Here is a 20,359-nt window from a genome sequence, read left to right on the forward strand (position 1 = left end):
TCCGGCAGTGGAGGAAGGGACTGCATTTGAAATAAAACAGCACATGTTGAATATTCTACCTACGTTTCATGGGTTATCATCTGATGATCCTAACATGCACATTGCAGAATTTTTAATGGGGTGCAAAAACATTTTGGTGAGGGGATTTTCAGCCGAATCTATTAAGCTGCGGTTGTTTCCATACACTCTAAAAGATCAGGCACGGAGATGGCTCCTCACACTCCCATCTGGAAGCATTACAACTTGGGCCCAACTTAGCGAAAATTTTTTAAACAAGTATTATCCAGCTTCTAAGACCCTTGACGTGAGAACTCAAATTTTATCGTTTGCCTAAAAACCAAATGAAGAGTTTCACGAGGCGTGGGAGCGGTTCAAAGAGTTGATTAGAAAATGTTCGCATTCGGGTATTAACACTACTGATCAAATGCATATATTTTTCAGAGGGTTGAATATGACTACAAAAACTCTTGTCAACGCATCTTGCGGAGGTTCGTATAAAGATAAAAACGCACAAGAGGCTTGTTTGTTATTTGAAAAAATGGCAGCAGATACTCAGCAGTAGGCAGTTGAGCAGCCACAATCTAGGTCTGTTTTTGAGATGTCAAATGGTTCTCCATATGTTACAGCACAAATTGAAAAAATGGAGAAAAGGCTTGACGCAAAATTTGACATGTTATTACAGAGAATGCCAGGTTCTCAGGTTGCTGTACAGCAGCCCGTACAAGCTGCCTGCAGCATTTGCAACATGATAACTCACGATTTTATAAGCTGCCCACATAAAGATGTTTCACCAGATTTTACAGCTGAGCAGGTTAATGCATTTAACAATTTCCAGCGGCCCAGATATGACCCATATTCTAATTTCTACAACCCCGGTTGGAGAGATCATCCTAATCTAAGGTGGGACAAGGAACAGCACACTAGGCCTCAATTTCAACAGCAGGTACAGCAACCTGCTGCACCTAAGGCTGCTTGGGAGGTTGCAATTGAAAAATTGGCAAATACTACCACTCAAGAAATTCAAAATCTACAGGCAACAGTGAAAAACATCGAAAAACAGATGGGGCAGATTGCTTTGCAGGTTTCTGGAAGGGCACCAGGTACATTTCCCAGCCAAACCGAACCAAATCCTAGGGGAGGTGCCGATTGCAAGGCAGTTAGAGTTTTACGTTCCGGCAAAAGTTTTGATAACAGGGATGAAAATTGCATTCTAAATTCGCGGGTGGATTCACAGCCAAAAACTGATTCGGGGAATGTTGAAAAATCTGCCAATTCGAAAGATTCAGAACAGCCAGTTAACAGTTTCGAAAATAGTGCAGAAGATATTGTTGAGGATCGTGTTTATGAGCCACCTATTCCGTATCCCGAATGGTTGAAGCCTAAAGTTAAAGATCAACAATTGACAGATTTTATGAAGACTTTGTCTAAGGTTCAAATTAATCTGCCGTTAATTGATGCCATCAAGAACATTCCGTCTTATGCCAAGTTTTTTAAGGATGTTTGCACAAAGAAAAAGAAGCTTGTTGATTTTGAGAAAGTAATTCTTACAGAACAGTGCAGCGCTGTTCTGCTTCACAAGTTGCCCCTAAAGAAACAAGATCCAGGGAGTTTTACAATTTCATGCACAATTGGAAATTCTCATTTTAAACGTGCTTTAATTGATTTAGGTGCTAGTATTAATTTAATGCCTTTTTCTGTTTTTCAGAGACTAGGACAAGGAGAAATCAAGCCTACATCAATTATTCTACAACTAGCGGACCGATCAGTTGCTTATCCAAGGGGTATTATTGAAGACCTAATTATTAAAGTGGATAATCTCTATCTTCCTGCAGATTTTGTGATTTTGGATATGGATGAAGATATGCAAACACCGATTATTTTGGGACGTCCCTTCATGGCAACAGCTAGAACGTTAATTGATGTAGAGGCTGGGACACTTACACTTAGAGTGCAAGATCAATCTGTTGTGTTCAGTTTATTTGAAGCTACCAAAAGGCCAGGTGATGTGCATGATTGTATGCGTGTTGATGTGCTTGACAGCTTATTACATGCTCAAATTATGCCACGTTTGACATCTGATCCATTGTTAAATGTGTTGCATGGGTTTGAGAATAAAAATACAGAAGATGAAGAGGTTTTTGAGTATGTTTCAGTTTTGGAAAGTGTCCCTTTTCAACCTCCACGTTGGAGGCACGTTTTTGAGAATTTGGGGGAACCCAAGAAGTTGTTGCAGCCTTCTAAGGTACAACCACCTAAACTGGAGTTAAAGGTTCTTCCAGAATATTTGAAATATGTTTATTTGGGTGCAGATTCTTCGCTGCCAGTTATTATAGCTGCTGATTTATCATCAACAGAAGAAGATCAAACTGTTGTTTTCGAGTTGTTTGAAGCAAGCATACATTCAGGTGACAAGCAAGAATGCATGCGTATTGATGCATTGGATGGTTTACCAAGTGCCAAGTTTATGAACAGATCATCAACTGACCATCTGTCCATAAAACCCCCGAATTTAACTCGTGATTGTACAAGTCCTAAACCACAACAGCAAAGGGTGCTACATGAAGACCAGCCAATTAACACTTTGAAAAAACATGAAAATTTACCAAGCAGCCCAAATTTTAAGAAAATACAGCCTGGTAAAAAAATGTGGTTATTAAGTTCAGATTTCAAATCATTCCCAGGGAAACAAGAGTCTCGATGGAGAGGCCCTTTTCTGGTTACTAAAGTTTTTCAGAATGGTAATGTGGACATTAAAGCTAAGGACACAGATTTCTCATTGAAGGTGACCAAACATCAACTCAAACCATGCATAGAGAAATTTGGTGTAGGCGAGTCATCAACTTTGAAGGAACCAATGATCTAGCCACCGAACTTTAGCAACGTCTAGCTATAGACTTAAAATAAAGCGCTAATTGGGAGGCAACCCAATTTTTCTAAACTCTTTCCTAATTTTAATTTTCGTTTGATTTTCTCTTTAATATGAAAAAAAAAACGAAAATTTCAAAAACAAAAATGGAAGATTGCAGGTTGATTTTATTTACCCAGTTTATTGATATTATTTTTTTTAACGCATATTGGTTTATTGCAGGTTGCGAATGTGGAAAATAAAGTGCGTCCTATGCTGGAATCCTGCACCCAGCAGCAAGTCTAACGTTCACATCAACCACATCTACACTATGCTGGAAATTTAAAGCAGTTAACATAACAATCATTCACAGATGCAAGTTTAGGGGAGATTGTTGCAGATCCAGCACATGAACAGAATTTATAGCAGTTAATTTTCTGCAGCTCAGTTTTGCGATGCATGGAGGAAGCACAATTAAATCACAGATCCATACACCATAGAACTGAGTACAGCTATTATTACCAGATCTACAACAATTCCACTTGCAAGGATACGAAATTTTACCTCCCAAATTCACCGATCTGGGCTCTTGGCAGCTTGTACCGTTTGTCTATTGAAGCTGATCTTTGTCCACCCTTTTCTTTCCCTCGGATCTATCAGTGATCCGCCTATATCGCACAGAGCACACCAATATGAGACTATGTCGAGACACAGAAAAAAAAAATTTTGAAAACCACACAATATTGTGAAAGTCATAGTTTCTGCCGGGATGAGTGTTTATACCTTCAAGGTTGCTAAGTCATGGATGTTGCGATGTGTCCTGCCTTTTGTCTGATGGATATCCAGTTGAGCATTCTTTCTTTCGGATCTGTCATGGATCTGCTTGTTCTACAAACATACCACACCAGTTTAATTACATGCAGGTATAATGAAGCAACGGTCTCACGGAATGGAATCCATCATGAACGGAGTACAAGATCGTTACCTTACTTATTTGCAGAGGCCGAGACATTTGTCATTTATGCTACCTTCAGTAACCACTAGACCGGAAGCTCAAGGTTGTTGTCTCTCGGTTGTACGTTGGAGTTGAGGGAAAATTTTTCAGTCACAGTAGTGGTTATTATTCCAGTATCAGATCTTAATCAATCAATCAAAAGGGTTACGGTTTCTACCTAGCAATTTGCAGATCCGTGAGTTTGGGAGCTCTTCGAGTTTGTCTCTTCAGTCTCTTTGTGCATCTCGGACACCTACTAAAAAAAATAATTTGTGTAAGCTTCTACAGAGACTCATCATGAACATATAACTTACAGAGATTTTTCGCAAGCTGAGCGACATGTATTTTGACCTAAGTGGGCGATGCTTACCGTTGCATATGTGCAGTGGTCTCGATCTACAAGAATGGCACTCGAATTTGTGATGGCTTGAAGCTTGGGAGACATGATTTTGTTGAGATGAGATGGAGAGTCAGGGTGTTGTTCTTGTGTTGTTGTCTCGGATTTGAAATTATTGGGGGTCCTCAAACAGCTAAAACGACATGCATGTGTTAGATTTAGTTCTATTTCTCTAAAACAAATAAATCTGAGACATGAAAACAAAAGATTGGAGGATGATTTTACCTTTGTCTGTTAGTTTTTCCGATTTTCTACCACGGATGGGCTAGTCAACAAAGGGGGAGGTACGTTGTTCAGTTGCCGGCAAAGAAGATTTGAGACATGAAAGGGCTGCGAGGGCAGAGATCCGAGAGGGGAGGTGGCTGAATTTCTAAGAGACAGAAGGATTTTGCGTTTCTGAGAGCCATGATTTTAGAGAGAGAGTAAGGATGCATTAGGGTCTGATGAAGAAGAGAGAGAGGGCTGAAAAATAAAATGGAAGGTTTGCAGGAAGAGGGATGCCGAACTGAGAAGGATTAAAAGCCTTTTTAGCTTTTCTAGAGAGAGATGGGTCAATGGATTGATCTTCACCCTTAATTTCGAATCATATGGAGCTCCCCTGCCTAATGCTTGACACGTCTGCGCCTCATCAATTTTTTTATACTTCCCTAGGCCACGGTTTGAAGAAAGGGGAGAGAGCCGTTTGGGCTCTATGTTTTGATGCCTGACATAGACAGAAGACTGAATTGTAGGGGTGGGCACTTGAAACCGAAAACCGAAACCGAAACACTAATCGAATCAAACCGCACCAAACGGTTTGGTTTTGCGGTTTTGAAACAGTTTCGGTTTCAAAACCGAACCGCGACACACAAAACGGTTTGGTTTTAGTTTTGGGTTTTCAAAACCGCACCGAAACCGTACCATATAATAAATAAATGTTATATAACTTATATTTTAAACTTATAGGTTTGGTTTTGCCGTGGGTTTGCAAAACGGTTTGCTTCTACTTGCATCTCTACTTCTGCCTTTCCGACTGCGAGTCTACGACCTCAACTCTGCAAATCACTGCCTCTGCGACTACCTGCTTGCATCTCTGCCTCTGCGACTACAACCTCACAGTCACTGAGTCAGCTTGCCTTGCATTGCATGCCCATTGCCCAGATCCCCTTCATCTGCAAACCCTAATCTAATTTCTGCAAATCAAAAGCTCTGCAATATGGTAAGAACTTAGAACTTGTATCATTCATCATTCTGCAATATTTGATCTATATATATAGCTAGTAGTACTAATTCCTCCGCCCCTGCTTCACCACCTCTTGCTACAGCCGCCAAAACCCCTATTCCTCCCGCCCACTAATTGCAATGCCATCTCTCTCTCTCTCTCTCTCTCTCTCTCTCTCTCTCTCTCTCTCTCTCTCTCTTTCTCTGTGACCCTTTTGATTTCAAGTTGATCAAAATTTTGATGGAAGAAAATTGGTGAAGTGGAAATATATTGAGGGAGTTGTCTTATTAATACTCAGGGAGTGATGGAAGAAAAGAAAGAGTATGGTGAAAAGGCATACTAATGTTTAAATTTTGTCGACCCACAATTGTTGTCCATGATGTTGAATTGAGACTGCTCAAACAATATGTAATGTTTTAAGTTTGATTTTTCTTTGCCAAATGTTAGTGAACTGCTTTTCGTAAGGACCTTTTAGTTTTCGATTCTGATCAAAATTTAGAGTATGTTTACTTAAATGAAACATTGGTTCGACATTAACTAGGAATTAGATTAACTAGGGTAGTTGATCTCATTCCCATTCATTATTTTCCTTGTTCGAATCATTGACTTATTTCATTTCAATTAAGTAAACATAACATTAAAATACAAGAAAACAGAGTGCAAAAAAAAGATTTGAAATTGGACATTGTGTACATGCTGGGAAAAAAAAACAAACAGAATGTGCTTCAAAGGCACTGCATTTATATGTTACATATTATAAATGGGGCATATATGGTTTTGGTGAAATTGTTTATATGATTAGCGGAAAGTGTTGGAGCCATTGCAGTTCTTTATGTCCTCTTGCAGAAATACACTGCCTTTATCGCCACGACACAATTCTGTGTCTGTTATAAAATTAATCCACCTTTGTTGAAGAAGATCAAAGATCTCTACGTCTCTGCTGAATTTTTTTCCAAGAAAAACAACAAAGAGATAAGAATTATTTACATCCTATTGTTTCTTGAATTATTTACATAATCTGTCTTGTCAGATCGTACCTTAATAGAAAATTATGCAGTGTGTGGCTTTAAGACATTATCTCATTTTCGCACCTTAATAGAAATGCACTATGTGGCTTTAATTTCTTCTAAAAAACAAACTATGTGGCTTTAAGACATTATGTACAGAAATCATGCACAGAAATCAAGTGTGGATGTATAATTTGGTGTGGATGTAGTCATGTGAATGACATTATGACAGTGGCTTTAAGACCATGTCCAGTGGTAGGCCAAAAGCCAAAAATATAAGCCTTAGACCCTAAATACTTGTGTTGTGTGTTGTAGATTTTGTGCATTCCATTTATGTAAGATAATGAGCATTTCATATTTTATTTCAGTCAAGATATGAAGAATCCAGCAAGCATAGTGGGATTGGTTACTCTTCTACTGGGGACTCCCTTGAGAAGCCGGAGGACGAGGCAATAGAAATTGACTCGGAAAATGAAGTAGACGTTGAAGGTGACCCTGAAAATGACGGCAAAGAATCTGAGGGCAAAGATGAAAAAGTAAGTAACTCTGATTCAAGAAAATGTAGCTGGGTTTGGGATCACTTTACAACATATTATGTGACAAGAAAACAATCAAAAATCAAAGAAAAGGGGGAGAAATATTTGGCCGAAGTAAAACTTAGGAGAGCTAAATGTAATTATTGCCTAAAACAGAGCAGTGTAGGTGACTATGCAGCTGAACCGAGAGTTAATGGCACCACAAGCATGAGACACCACATTGAAAGATATTGTAAATTTTACCAAGGGAATAGGAGTAAAAAGCAAAAAGTTTTGGTTGGGGATAAAAGTAAAGGTAACAATTTGGTTGCTGTTGGATTTTCACAAGAGAATGTGTTAGAAGCATGTGTCAAGATGGTAGTCATAGATGAGATGCCATTTAGTACAGTTGATAAGATGGGATTTCGGCTTTTTTGTGCTGTTGGTATTCCATTGTTTAAAGTGCCTTCTAGAAGAACTCTTGTGAGAACTTTTCTCAATATGTGTGATGAATCGAAGGCTCATTTGAAGAAAACCTTAAGTGCCCATAGAATTTGTCTCACTACCGACACTTGGACAAGCACACAAAACACCAATTATATGGTTCTTACTGCACATTTCATTGATCATGAATGGAATATGCATAAGAGGATCATAAACTTTTGTGTTATTCCTAACCACTATGGAACCACAATTGCAAAGTTAATTGAAAGTTGCTTGTTGGAATGGGGGATAGACAAAGTTATGACAATCACAGTGGACAATGCTTCCGCAAATAAAGTTGCGTTGGATCAACTTATGACAAAAATGAATAGGTGGGAAAATTCACAAGCTATTCTATGTGGCAAGTATTTACATGTGAGATGCATCGCTCACATAACCAACATAATTGTGAGTCATGGGATGAAGAGGCTAAATAATGGTCTATTAGCTATAAGAAATTGTGTGAGGTTCGTGAGGAGCTCTCCACAAAGATTGGAGCTTTTTAGGCAAGCCGTGAAAATGGTGAAATTGACGTGCAAAGCAACGGTTTGCCTTGATTGCCCTACTCAGTGGAATTCTACATTTGTTATGTTGGATGTAGCCTTGAAATTTAAGAAGGCATTTGCTACAATGGCGGAGGATGAAGCAAGTCCCTTCTTGGCTTACTTTAAGGAAGTTGAGGATGAAAAAGATGAAGATGGTGTGATTATTGTTTGCCAAACCAAGGGGAGGAAAAGGGTTGGACCACCAACGGAAGAAGATTGGTTCAAGGCGGAAGTTTTTGTTAAGTTTTTACGGGTGTTTTATGAAGTGACCTTGAGGGTGAGTGCTTCTACACATCCCATGGTTCATACCGGCCTCCATGATGTCATAAAAGTGGAGACCGCCATCAATAACTTGGAATCCCGAGCCAACATGCAAGTGGGTTTACAGTTGGAGCAATTATTGAAGGCAATGGCATCCGATATGAGATCAAAATATGAAAAATATTTTGACTCATACCATGAATTGAACCCTCTTATTGTGATTGGACTTGTTTTAGATCCGAGGTTCAAGTTGAGGCATGTCATACAACTCCTTAGAAAGAAACTTTCCGAAATTGAGGCATAATTGAAAATTGAAGAAATAAAAAATATATTGCGTGCCCTTTATGATGAATATGCTCCCAATGTTGAAGGTGGAAAATATATGAAGAAATCAGAAAATTTACAATCACAACCTTCTTCTACCTCATCTAATGTGGCCATGATGGAAGATAATCTAATTGACGAATGGATGCATTTTGTTGAAGATAGTGATGAGAAAGTGGTGGGAGATGAGGTGGATTCTTATTTGTTGGATCCTTTGGTACAAATTACAAAAGAGGAGTCCACAAAGTATTTTAACATTCTCCTATGGTGGAAGGTGAATGGTAACAAGTATCCTATCTTGGCCGCAATTGCAAAAGATATTCTTGCAATTCAAGTTTCGACCGTGGCATCGGAGAGTGCTTTTAGCACCGGTGGTCGAGTAATTTCGGATTTTAGGAGTTCTTTAACTCCTAAATCGGTGAAGGCCTTGATATGCATGCAAAATTGGTTGAGGGGTGACAATATTATTACTTTGGAGGATGATGCACCTTCAATTGACCACATTGAGTTCTATGAAAGTATTGAATCGGGTAAGTATATCATTTGAAGTAAAAGAACTTTCTTCGTTTTCTTTTTTCAACCAAACATCAATTATATTTTTTATGTTTTGTATTATGTAGAGTTGGCCAAATCGACTTCAAGCATAGCCTCTCTTACTCTTGATCAACAAGCACAACAAGCTCCAAAGCAATCTCAAGGTTCTAATTCGCAAGAGCCTCCCCTTATGCGTTTACAAGATGCAAGGTCTTCACAAGCTCAAAGGCCTCCTCAACCTTCAAAGAATAAGTGTCCAAAAGGAAAAAGAAAGGCAAAGGTTTGAAAACTTGCACAATGCAAAGTACTAATTCCATGAACCATTTATTTTTTTTGTTGTACTAATGCCATAAGGCATTTTAACATTGAACTTTGTTTGAAACTTTGAAGTTTGAACTTTAGTTGTATTATGGCAAACTTAACCTTTCAATTGGGTTGTAAAGTATTGTGATTGGTGATCAAGTTCAATTTTAGTAGATGTGATGCATAAGGATTTAAAGTTTAAACCCTTTGATGCATTGGATGTTGTCTCAATTTTAGTAGTTGTCATTTGTTGCAGTTTTGGTACAAGTTTGGTACAAGTTAGCTGCACTTTTGGTGCAGATTTTTTGTTCTGTTTTGTGCAGTTTTTTGGTGCAGTTTTTGGTGCTGTTTTGGTGCCGTTTTGGTGCTGTTTTTGGTGCTGTTTTGGTGCTGTTTTTTTATGCAGTTTTGCTGCATTATTTTTTGGTGCAGTTTTGTGCAGTTTTGGGTGCAGTTTTGCTGCATTTTTTTGGTGCAGTTTTGGTGCAGTTTTATGCAGTTTTGGGTGCAGTTTTGCTGCTGTTTGGTGCTGTTTTGGTGTTGTTTTTGGTATTGTTTTGGTGCTGTTTTTTTATGCAGTTTTGGTGCATTATTTTTTGGTGCAATTTTGTGCAGTTTTGTGCAGTTTTTGGTGCTGTTTTGGTGCTGTTTTTTATGCAGTTTTGCTGCAATTTTATTGCATAAATAGGTGTATATTTTAAATTGTACATTTTTTTTCTCAAAAACCAAACCGAAACCGTTTGAAACCGCACCGCACCGAACCAAACGGTTTGGTTTCATTTCGGTTTTGGCTTCAAAATCGCACCGCACCGCACCGCAAAATGTTTTGGTTTCGGTTGTGGTTTCACTCGAAACCGCACCAAACCGCACCGCGCCCACCCCTACTGAATTGCACGCCACTTTCCACTTGCATGCCAGCTGCATGCCTTTCAAAGAAGAGAATCCAATGCTTTTCACAAGTTGGTGCTAGGAGTTGGTGCACATGTGCCGTGCACATGGCCTTGGTTGTTGGCAGGTTCTCACTGCATGGGCTATGCGTGGCCTTTATTTGGCCACTCATTTATCAACCAGCACTTCCTTTTCAACGCCCAGGTAGTCTTTTTCTTTTTCTTTGGTTTTGTTCCTCATTTTCCCTTTTATAATTCTTATATGTTAGTTTAAGTTTATTTCATTTTTGTCATTTTTCTTTTATTTTCCACACCTTGAGGACAAAGTGTGAAATAAGTTTGGGGTGGGAAAATAACATTTTAGGTTTTTAATTTTTATGTCGGTTAAAAGTTTTCATTCTTGTTAAGTTAATATCAATAGATTATTTTAAACGTTAGAACAAATGGACATGGTGAAGATTAATCCCATAGTAGAGTCTTTTCTATTTATCGTTGCTTAGATACTAATTCATGAATTATACTTTGAACTTTGCACATCACACCAACATGGTTTGTGGGGAGTGAGATTGAAACACTTGCTTTTAGTCTAAGTTATTTTTAATTTTTAATTTTTGTTTTAAGTAAAGTCAGTTATTATTGTGAATAAAGTAATAATTGTCTCACCCGAGGTTTTGCCTAGTAACCGGGCCAGTCCTGCCTAATCAGCAGTGATTCTCGCGTCAAACGGTAGAGTTTTGGCATGGGGCAGGGTGGTTAGTTGGTTTCGTAGCCTTTTCAGCTCGGGTTAATAAGTCCTTAAGGGTGTTCTACACCTAGTGCCCTAAAGCCCGAGTGGTTTGGGAGTTATTGACCTAAAGCTCGCTACATGGGTTGGATCGAAAGCTTAAGTGAACCAACATTGCACGACCACTACTGTTACTGAAAAAAAAAAGGTTATATATGAAAAGAAAAAGTGAAAAAGAAAAAAAAAGAAAAAGAAAGAGAGTTATATTTAAAGTTACTATGTGTGAAATAAATAAGGACGAGAGGTAAGGGTTTTAGTCGAGTCTCCTTAATTATGTTGGTTCACTTTACAACAAAGGAAGTTTGTGAATTCTTTTCTAATTGATTCTAAATGGCTTAGACTATGTGGTGGGATTAGTTGGAACTTTTGAAAAAAATGTTCTAGTTTTTTAAATTTGCTATGGATTGCAATTTTGAAGGTGAAAATTTTTGTCAGTTAATTTTAGCTAGTTAGTTTGTTAAGTTTTTATTTTTGTTTGAGTCTTATTTTGCTTGAGGACAAGCAAAAAGCTAAGTTTGGGGGTATTTGATGAGTAGATTTTATATTATATATTTTACCCTAATCTTAGTATATTTTGGTTAATATATTGGAAGAATTTTGATATTTTGAATTGTATTTTCAATATAGGACTTCTGACTTCCTTTGGAGCAAAACATGACCAAATGGACGAATTTTGGAGTAATTCCAGTTGGAGGATGTTTGTGAGTCACTTAGCTTGATCGTATCAAAATTTGGGATTTTTCCACCAAGCGGTTATTTTCTGGCGATGAAATAAAGAAGCAGTGCGCAGTGCTGGAAAATGACGTTTTTGGGCTTAAATGACGTTTTTTGAGCCTAAGATGACCTCGGATGGGTTCGTGGCCTTTTGGAAAAGTGTTCAGAATATTCCAAACATTAAATCCAGCTATATTGGGCCAGTTTTGGAGTAGCTTATGGGCCAAAACGTGGCTGTTCAGATTTTAGACGAATTTTACTATTTTTATTCAGGGTTTTTATTAATTTTAGTTGGCTAGGGTTTGTGTGGAGGCTTAGCAAATATATTGCTTGGCCGTCTACAGTTTTAGGGGACGTTTTCTTTTATGCAATTTTGGGAGACAGAGAACTGTTAGGGTTTTGAAGACTTTTTACTTGAAGGTGTTTTCAATCCTTTTCTTGAAGATATTTTCTATGATTTCAATTATGAATATGCGGAACTAATTTCTTTTGCTAGGGCGAAGCCTTAAGCCTTAGCATGAATATGTGATTTTTGTTTAATTGCTTATGATTGATTGCATGCGTACTTTGAATTGTTAATCACCGGGATAAAAACTATCTAATTGTCGTAATGCCTAATCACCATTAGGATCTTTAGAAAAGTAATTTGATGCAATTTTGGTCGGAAGGTTCCCTGAAATTGACGCTGGCTTCTTGTGATTAATAATTGTAATTTCTCTTAGGATGAATATCACGTCTTAAGGATTGCATGGTTTTTCAAAGGATTTTCATAAAGCATAATGAGTCTTTCATGTTTAGATTTGATCCGAACGTCCGGACGGGTTGCATGTTAGATATACGTTCTATGTTGGAGGTTCCAAGTAGAATATGAATTAGGAAAATCTAACCTTCAAAGTGGCATGTGTAGATCATAAGTAATTTGTAAAAATTCATAGGATTGCTAGGTGATGGTGGAACCCTAGTGCTTTCTTAATTTGATTTTCTCAAAACTGTTTTCTTCTCTCTAGTCCTAATATTGCAGATTGTTTATTTTAATTCATTAAATTCGTTTTTATTTTAATTAGGTTATAAAATCAATCACTTCAATTTCTACTTTACAATAATTAAATGGAATCTGATTAGTTCGAATTATTTAATAATCCTTGTGGAGATGACCTTGCAAAATCCGTTTATACTACAATAACCTTGTGATTCTTGCAAGTAAAATAGGAGATTTAAGCCCGTTCACATAAGTAGTAAAAATCCCTATCAGAGGACCTCATTCTTCATTGTTATCTTGTTGTTTTGAGCTTCTAGCTCATCGACTTTAGCTTAAAGAGTAACCCTATTTCCTTCCTTCTTTCGTTGTTTCGCACTAGGTGCAAGAGGGGTGTCATTCTGTGTGTTGTGGCTTCCTTCGCTCCCTATGTTGGAGAGGAATGCCTGGTTAAAAGAGAGTGTACGAACGGTGGAAACCAGCTTGACAAAGCTGAAGAAAGTGGGAATAAGTGTCATTCCCACAGACGGTGCCAAATGTTGATGCACAAAATCAGCGAGGACTTTGGTACAACAGAAAGTGTTAAGTTTGTGACTTTCGCTAGATTGCTCCGGTCACTAGTGTGGATAAGTAAGTAAATGGATAGGGACAAGGAAACACCAGATGTACGTGGTTCACCCAGATTGGCTACGTCCACGGGGTAGAGGAGTTCTCATTAATTGTGAAGGATTTACACAAGTACATAGGTTCAAGCTCTCCTTTAGTGAGTATAAGTGAAGGATTTAGTACAAATGACATTAGGAAATATTGTGAGAGAATGATCTCTATTTATAGAAGAGAGTTTCTAGTTTCATTCTGACATTGACACGTGTCGTGTTGTGATTGGCTTTTGATGTTAACACGTGTTGCGCTATGATTGGCTTCTGATTTCGACACATGTCGCGCTGTGATTAGCCTACTGGTTGGAGGGAAACTTTTCTGGGTCATTGACGGTATAGCGTTGACCGATGCTCAGTAGTTTCGGGATTGGTCAAGTATGGTACAAACAACATGCACAGTCATGGTGGTCTTCTTTCTTCCACCACCTGCCAAGGTCGTTGGGTGATCCTAAAAAATCCTCACACATATTTCTTCAGACTTCTGGGACCAACCGTGTCAATGATGGATCTGCCTATACCTCTTACCTTCGCGAATTTATCTTCCATACTCATTAAATGACACGTGTGTGGTAGCGAACTTCTGCTGTCTTCAATCTTGACAAAAATGTACATACAAAACAATCAACACCTTTGATCAAAGACCTAAACCTCACGCGCCCAAGAGGTGAGTTTTGGAGGGAATGGGGGGTTAGGCTAATGGATCTTCAATGCCTAAGTTAGTTTCTCTGAGATGCTGGCGGCATGAGCTAAGGCTCAGCGTGCGTTAGCATGGGCCAGGTGACAACTTAGCTTATGGGTCGAAGGCACGGGGGCGCTGAACTGGGCTTGGGCCTGCTGGAGGTGAAAGAGAGGGAGATAAGCGATGGGCACTCACTCCCCTTTAACAAACCAGGCCGAGAGAACTTTGGGCCTAGCTAAGCATGAGAGAGAGAAAAAATGGATCATGCCATGGAGCCTAGCGTGTTGTTGGGCTTCTACTGTTTGGCCCACGATGGAAGAGGAGCCAACCTTTTAGGCTGCTAGGAATTGGTTAAGGCTTAGCGTGCGGATGCTGCGATTCTGCATATATATTCTTTTTGTCTTCTTTTTCTCGAGCTGCCTTGTAAATATTTATTTTTGTACTTTAGATTTTTTAGATGTCTTCCTTCAGTAGCACGAGTGACGAATATCCTATGCCCTTGTATCGTCAAGGTGGTTCCTTCGGCAAAGTAGGTTACTGCAAGGCTGCTCATGTCAAGATCAATTTTGATGAGTTTTTTTGGGATTTCATTGAGAGGTACAAATATGCAATTCGATAAGGGGTTCGCCTCAAGTGGGAGAAGGATGATAATAGCCATAAATTATGTAGTGAAGTTGCCAAGGCTTGGAATAGAGCTATCGGATTCCATCCGTACTACTTTGTGTGGGGATTCACTTTTCCCATGCCACGCTTTTCTAAGAGGTGATATGCTCCATGAAGTGTGGGCCTACTCAATGTTTCCCGAATGCAGTTCGCGTAATGGTGGAGTTCTCGAACTTAAACAAGTTCTTTGATCTAGGCTTGACCATTAATGAGTTATGGTACTTCTTCGAGATTGGCCACAAGGAAAGTGTGGGGGCAATTGAGGTCTCACTACAGGTTGTTTGATGCTTCCTTGATAACTTATATATTTCATGCATTTAAACCATCCATTTCTAGCCTCTTTTGTGATGTTTTTTAGTTAAACTAGTTGCATTTTACCTTATTTTGTGTCAGTTGTAGTTACATGTAATTTAGGATTAATTTAAAGGCAAAAGAAGTGAAAACATGTCATTTTTGGAGCTGATGATAACTCATATATTTCATACATTTATACTATCCATTCCTAGTCCCTTTGTGATATTTTTGAGTTAAACTAGTTGCATTTTACCCTCTTTTGTGTTAGTGTACATCTAATCGTATTTTGGAGCTCAATTGAGGACATATAAGGTAAAATGGTGCTAAAAGTGGAGAATTGAATAAGGATGCTGATGTAGACAAAGAATTAAAAGTGGAAACTGAATATGGTGATGAATAAGGCTCTTTATAAGACCAATAACAGCAAAAAAACGTAGGAATTAAATGCCCAATTACTGGGATGTATTGGCAATTTGTAATAGCCTCTTTTAATCTTATAAAACAGAGAGTTTCAGCCACTTTTGCACAAGCTTCCCCTTGGGTTCACCCAGAGCTCTCTCTCTTTTCTTTCTCTGGCCTTTCTTCCAGAAACAAAACCCTATTTCCCTTCACCATTCGCTGCCATCGAAGAAACCACGCAGTCGCGCTGTTCTTGAAGGATTTCCACATCAGAATTGCTTCAAAGGGGTTTCTTCTATGAACTTTAATTTCACTCATGTTGTTCTTGATATTTATATATTTTGTAATCATGTTGTGTAATTAAGTTCATAGTTGGGGATTTTGATGTAGCCTTGCAAAACTATTCTATGTTATTCAGTTAAAGTATTCAAATTGGAGAGTTGAAAGCGTTTTTGACTTAATTTTCATGGAATTGACTTGTAATGGTGAAATTGGTATACCTAGTTCCATTCCCATTATTTATGAATCAACCTATCATTTATCTTTATCTTTCTTGCATTTTTTAAGTTATTTAAGTTTTCAATTGAAAAATCTAAATCCAGCTTTCATTTTCATTGTTTAGTTAGGGTTCTCATAAAGCTAGTAATTTGTAGAGTTCTAATCAGTCCATGTGGTTCAACACCCTTACTTATGCCATTATACCCATTATACTATCCTTATATTTGAACTTGAAAGGAACACAACATTCCTGCAAGGGTGATCATGAGTAGGTGAGAGATACCTTAGAGGTTAGCGAGGAGTGAGAGTTCGACTCCCCGCCTGAACTACGCGTTCTGATTGAAATTATCAATGGTAAGTAAATTGCTTCATTCTTGGTCTACTTGGAATTTTTGTTGAGCTGCCCTTGACTTTAATTTATTAATCATCATTCTTACTTTGTGTAGATTCAAAATTTGGCTCAACTCCAAGAATTTCGTCGGATATGAAGAAAGTGCACATTGCTTTGGGCATTCCTGTTGAGTACTGTGAGTGGTGCTGGATGTTCAATCTTCTTCATCTGGAGAAAGGTGGACTACCTCTGAGGGAAGAGATTAAGCTAATCAAGGAGGAAGTGCTTGCACATCCGATCGCCGCCGTGGAACCTGCTGGCAATGAAAGTGTAAAGAAGAGATCTTCGTCACCTCCTTGAGAGTCGTTGGTTGAAAAAAAGCCAAAGACTTTTTCTGCTGCTTGTGAGGGCCCATTTGCTGCTAAAAAACTTACCATTGATCTGACTTCTCCCAAAGGGGAGAAAAACACTAATGAGTTTAACCTTGCAAAACCTGCTGCTCCGAAGGTGGCCACAACCATTGCTGAGAAGATTCCTCGGCGTAAGGGTTCTATGGTGCCCCCAGTGGCTAGGTTTGTATCGAAGCATCCGTCTGGAGCCAAGTCTAGTTTGGCTTCTGAGAAGCTCACCGCTATGAAGAGTGGGAATGTGAATTCTGCATGTGGCACTAGGGCTTGTTCATCCTGCTTATGCGACTGATTCGTCTGTTGAGAATGAGAAGTCTACTCGTGTGGACAGTTATGAGAAGTCCACCGAATTTGTTTCTAAGGAATTTCCTGATATTTATGCCCTGCTGAAAGTTGACTTGTTTGAGGACGTTAATGCATACGCCAAGTTTGTTAATAGTGTCGTGAAGGTATTTTGCTCAGACTCTTTTACGGAGCGTCTTGTTTATTTAAGAATGTCTTCCCTGCTTATTACTATGCAGAATACTTTGATCTTGGCAATTGAGTCCAAGCAAGTTGATCAGGATGCTGCTAAGGAGATCAAGGCAGTGTTGACGACTCAGCTTAGCTCGATTGCGAAAAAGATTGAAAAATTCAAATCTGAACTTGTTGTTTTGAAGGGGTCTGATGTCTCTACCTCTACTTTTGTGCAGTTGGAAACCATTCACCAGGAAGTTGGCAATTTGAAAGCTAAGCTTAGTGCGATTGGGGCGATGTTGGAAGCTGCAGAAAAGGAAGTTAATTGGTTTTCACCAATGGTTCAGGACTTTGAGTGTGTCGACTAAGAGCTTTGATCTACTTGTTATGCCAAGGACGAGAATTTATCTTTACGCATAATTGTGGATGCAAATTTCTTCCTTCTTGTTCTTGGACAAAATTCCACCTACAAAACAAATAACATCTTAGGTCAAGGCTAAAAGCCTCACGCGCCCACGATGGATTTGGTTGGGAGGGGGCTTTGGCCGAAGAACCTCCGATGCCAAAGTTAGAATTTTGAGGGAAAAGTGTTTGGAGAATTTAGAGAATTTAGCAAAAGGATTCAACTTGGGTTTTTGGATAAAATGGGGTGATGTTTATAGGGGTGTGGTCGGGCCCCTTTGGGAGAGATGGGGACCAGTCACTTGGGTGGTTTTTTGGGTGTGATTCACAATTTATTAGCTAATTAATAAATTAATTGAGTAATAAATCAATTAATTAGCTAATTAATATAATTTGAAAGGAATGATTTGGGGGTTACCTTGTGAAGAAGATTTGATGAGGATGGATGAAATAGGTTTTGAATAATTACCTATTTTGAGCACTTTTGACCTTGATTGAGTTATGATTGTTCACTGCTCGCGCGTAGGAGTTCCGGTATTCCTCGAGGGTAATTTTGTCCTTTTTACCCTAGAATCCACTTGTCGCCTCTATATTTTTCTCGATTATTTTTGGCTCCACAATAATGAAGTGTCTTGTCTCAAGGATGTTGCCAGTAAGCTTGAGTCCAAGGAATTGGAACTGCAAGGTACGTTGTCTGCTAGCGAGAACCTGAAGCATGAATTGGATAAGTTGTAGGATTCTCACATTGGTCTTGTTAAAGAGAATGAGTAGCTGAAGAATGAGAGGGTCGGTCATGAAGTTGGACTTGCTTCTTATCAGGCTGATTTTTACAAGCTTGGCTATGTAGACTATTTCTAGGGTAGACTGTCGAATTATGAATTTTCCTAGAAAGACTTCGGGACTTACTCCATTTTCCAGTGGATCTGCCTAACTTCTCATTAAGGCTACCTTTGGTGGAGCAATTGAGGGTGAAACTGTTCAGGTAGAGGCAGCTGAGGATGAAATGATGGAAGCTTTGGCTACTGAGAGTGGTGTGGTTGTTAAAGGCATGACAATTGAGGATCCAGTGATCATGTAGGCTGTCAATGAGTAGTCTTCTTGCTCAGACTTAGGAATTTTCTTGTTTCTTTCCTTTTGTTATGCTTTGCTTGAACTTTGTTGGCATTTGAGCTAGTTTATCAATTTGCTAGAACTTTAATAAACTGCTTTCTTTGCTTTACTTAGTTCTTGCAATTTCACTATGTTTTTGCAAATCTTTACCATAAGAGGAGTGGCTGGGCGAGTTGCTTCGATGAAGCAATCGATCCCATACAACCACTTTAGGTTTTAGTTTTGGCTTGGGGGCTTCGAGAGCCTTGCCTGCTTGGGGCGATTTGCAAAACTTTGTCGTAAGACGAGTGGCTGGGCGAGCTGCTTCGACAAAGCAATTGATCCCACATCCTCACTTTTGGCTTTAGTCTTGGCTTTGATGCTTCAAGAACCTTGCCTGCTCGAGGTAATTTGTAAGACTTTGCCATAGGACGGGCGGCTAGGCGAGCTACTTCGACGAAGCAGTCAATTTGACGTTGTCACTTTAGGCTTCAGTCTGTCTTTACTAGTTCCCAGTATTCATGTTCTATTGCAAAAATTCTAATATGATTTTTCATCTTTAAACACTTGGGAAAAATTGTTCTGGACAACAACGTTTCCACGATGATTTTCATCAATGGGGACATACCAAAAGCAGCGCCGTACAAATGAATAGGCTTCTCAGAAGTCTCAAATAAGTATAAGGTTTATTTATTATGTTGAAATTGAGTGTGAATGTTAAAAAATAAAAATAAAAAAATAAAAAAATTGAGTATATGTGATAATTTATAAGTTTTGCACCAAAACCTATTAACTATTCGACCTATTAACCATTTGGAACAAGTCTTTGGATTCATACTTCAGCAACGCAGGTTTGAATTTTATAGAGCTATGTTTTATGAATTTTTTTTCATGATTATTATCCGGTTTAGAGTTATTGTTAATTAACGAAGTATTGTTTCAGTTAGGATTATCTGAATTATAAATTTGAACTATGGGTGAAATGGATTTGTGTTGGTGCTATGCAAATTGTTAAGATTGTTGCAGCTAAAAATGACCATTATTTTGGTTGACATTGATATCATGTGCCTACGAAAGACTCACCTTTTCAAGATCCTGCAACTGCTGAGTTTGTTCCCGTTGGAGACAAAGACATGCGTGCTGCCATTGAGAGTAAGTCTAAGGATGAAGATTTAGAAAAATGATGCTATCTCCTATCCGAACAAGGTCCAGAAGAAGCTGATCCAACTCAAACTTAAACTCTGCAGCATCAACCATACCTTTGTACTTAATCTCTGCAGCATCAACCATGCTTTTGTGCTTTAGGTTTCAAGATAGTTTGCTGCTTGAAGCTCCTGGAATCTACTCATTAAACAAATTTGATGTTTCGATTCCACTGGTTTTACTTTGTACAGAAAATTAAATGGGTGAATATAAAAGAAATTTAATCTTGCCATCACAGTTTAAACATCTTTCAAGTTTGGAACTGTCGTCAACATACCACCTGAGGTGCAGGAAATGGAAAGAATGGAGCTCAAATGAACTGGGTCCAGTGTTTGTGTGTCCAGTATTGGTCTTTGTGGGTCTGGGCCTATGAATATACTTCAGGGTTTACTTGTCCTGCTCCCATGTACTAGTGTCCTCTTGTCAGCAATCCAGAGTGTCTTAAATTATTAATCAAACATATTCTCATTAGTCCAAACTTTTTCTTTTAAACTCTTTTTTTTTTTTTT

At 38.6% G+C, this 20,359-nt stretch overlaps 3 long non-coding RNA genes and 1 other non-coding gene across 6 annotated transcripts; 2 read left to right on the plus strand and 2 right to left on the minus strand.

Moving 5' to 3' along the window:
- Positions 1-301: 301 nt before the first annotated feature.
- LOC139192629 (small nucleolar RNA R71) lies at positions 302-406 on the minus strand. The gene has a single exon (XR_011576844.1). It is a non-coding gene; the product is annotated as a small nucleolar RNA R71 (small nucleolar RNA).
- Positions 407-6,092: 5,686 nt separating this feature from the next.
- LOC139192599 (uncharacterized) lies at positions 6,093-20,164 on the minus strand. 3 transcript variants are annotated; one of them, XR_011576812.1, is made up of 2 exons: positions 19,731-20,164; positions 6,093-6,374 (listed from the first exon to the last, which is right to left on the minus strand). It is a non-coding gene; the product is annotated as an uncharacterized lncRNA (long non-coding RNA). The 3 variants fall into 3 exon arrangements; XR_011576813.1 differs by having other exon boundaries at positions 6,093-6,377; XR_011576811.1 differs by lacking the exon at positions 6,093-6,374 and adding an exon at positions 15,433-15,711.
- Positions 8,181-9,624, plus strand: LOC139192600 (uncharacterized). Its single transcript, XR_011576814.1, has 2 exons — positions 8,181-9,102; positions 9,193-9,624. It is a non-coding gene; the product is annotated as an uncharacterized lncRNA (long non-coding RNA).
- LOC139192601 (uncharacterized) lies at positions 19,048-20,082 on the plus strand. The gene is made up of 2 exons (XR_011576815.1): positions 19,048-19,498; positions 19,725-20,082. It is a non-coding gene; the product is annotated as an uncharacterized lncRNA (long non-coding RNA).
- Positions 20,165-20,359: the final 195 nt, after the last annotated feature.

Source organism: Malus domestica, chromosome 15 (assembly GCF_042453785.1).
Source record: "Malus domestica chromosome 15, GDT2T_hap1".
NCBI classification, from domain to species: domain Eukaryota; kingdom Viridiplantae; phylum Streptophyta; class Magnoliopsida; order Rosales; family Rosaceae; genus Malus; species Malus domestica.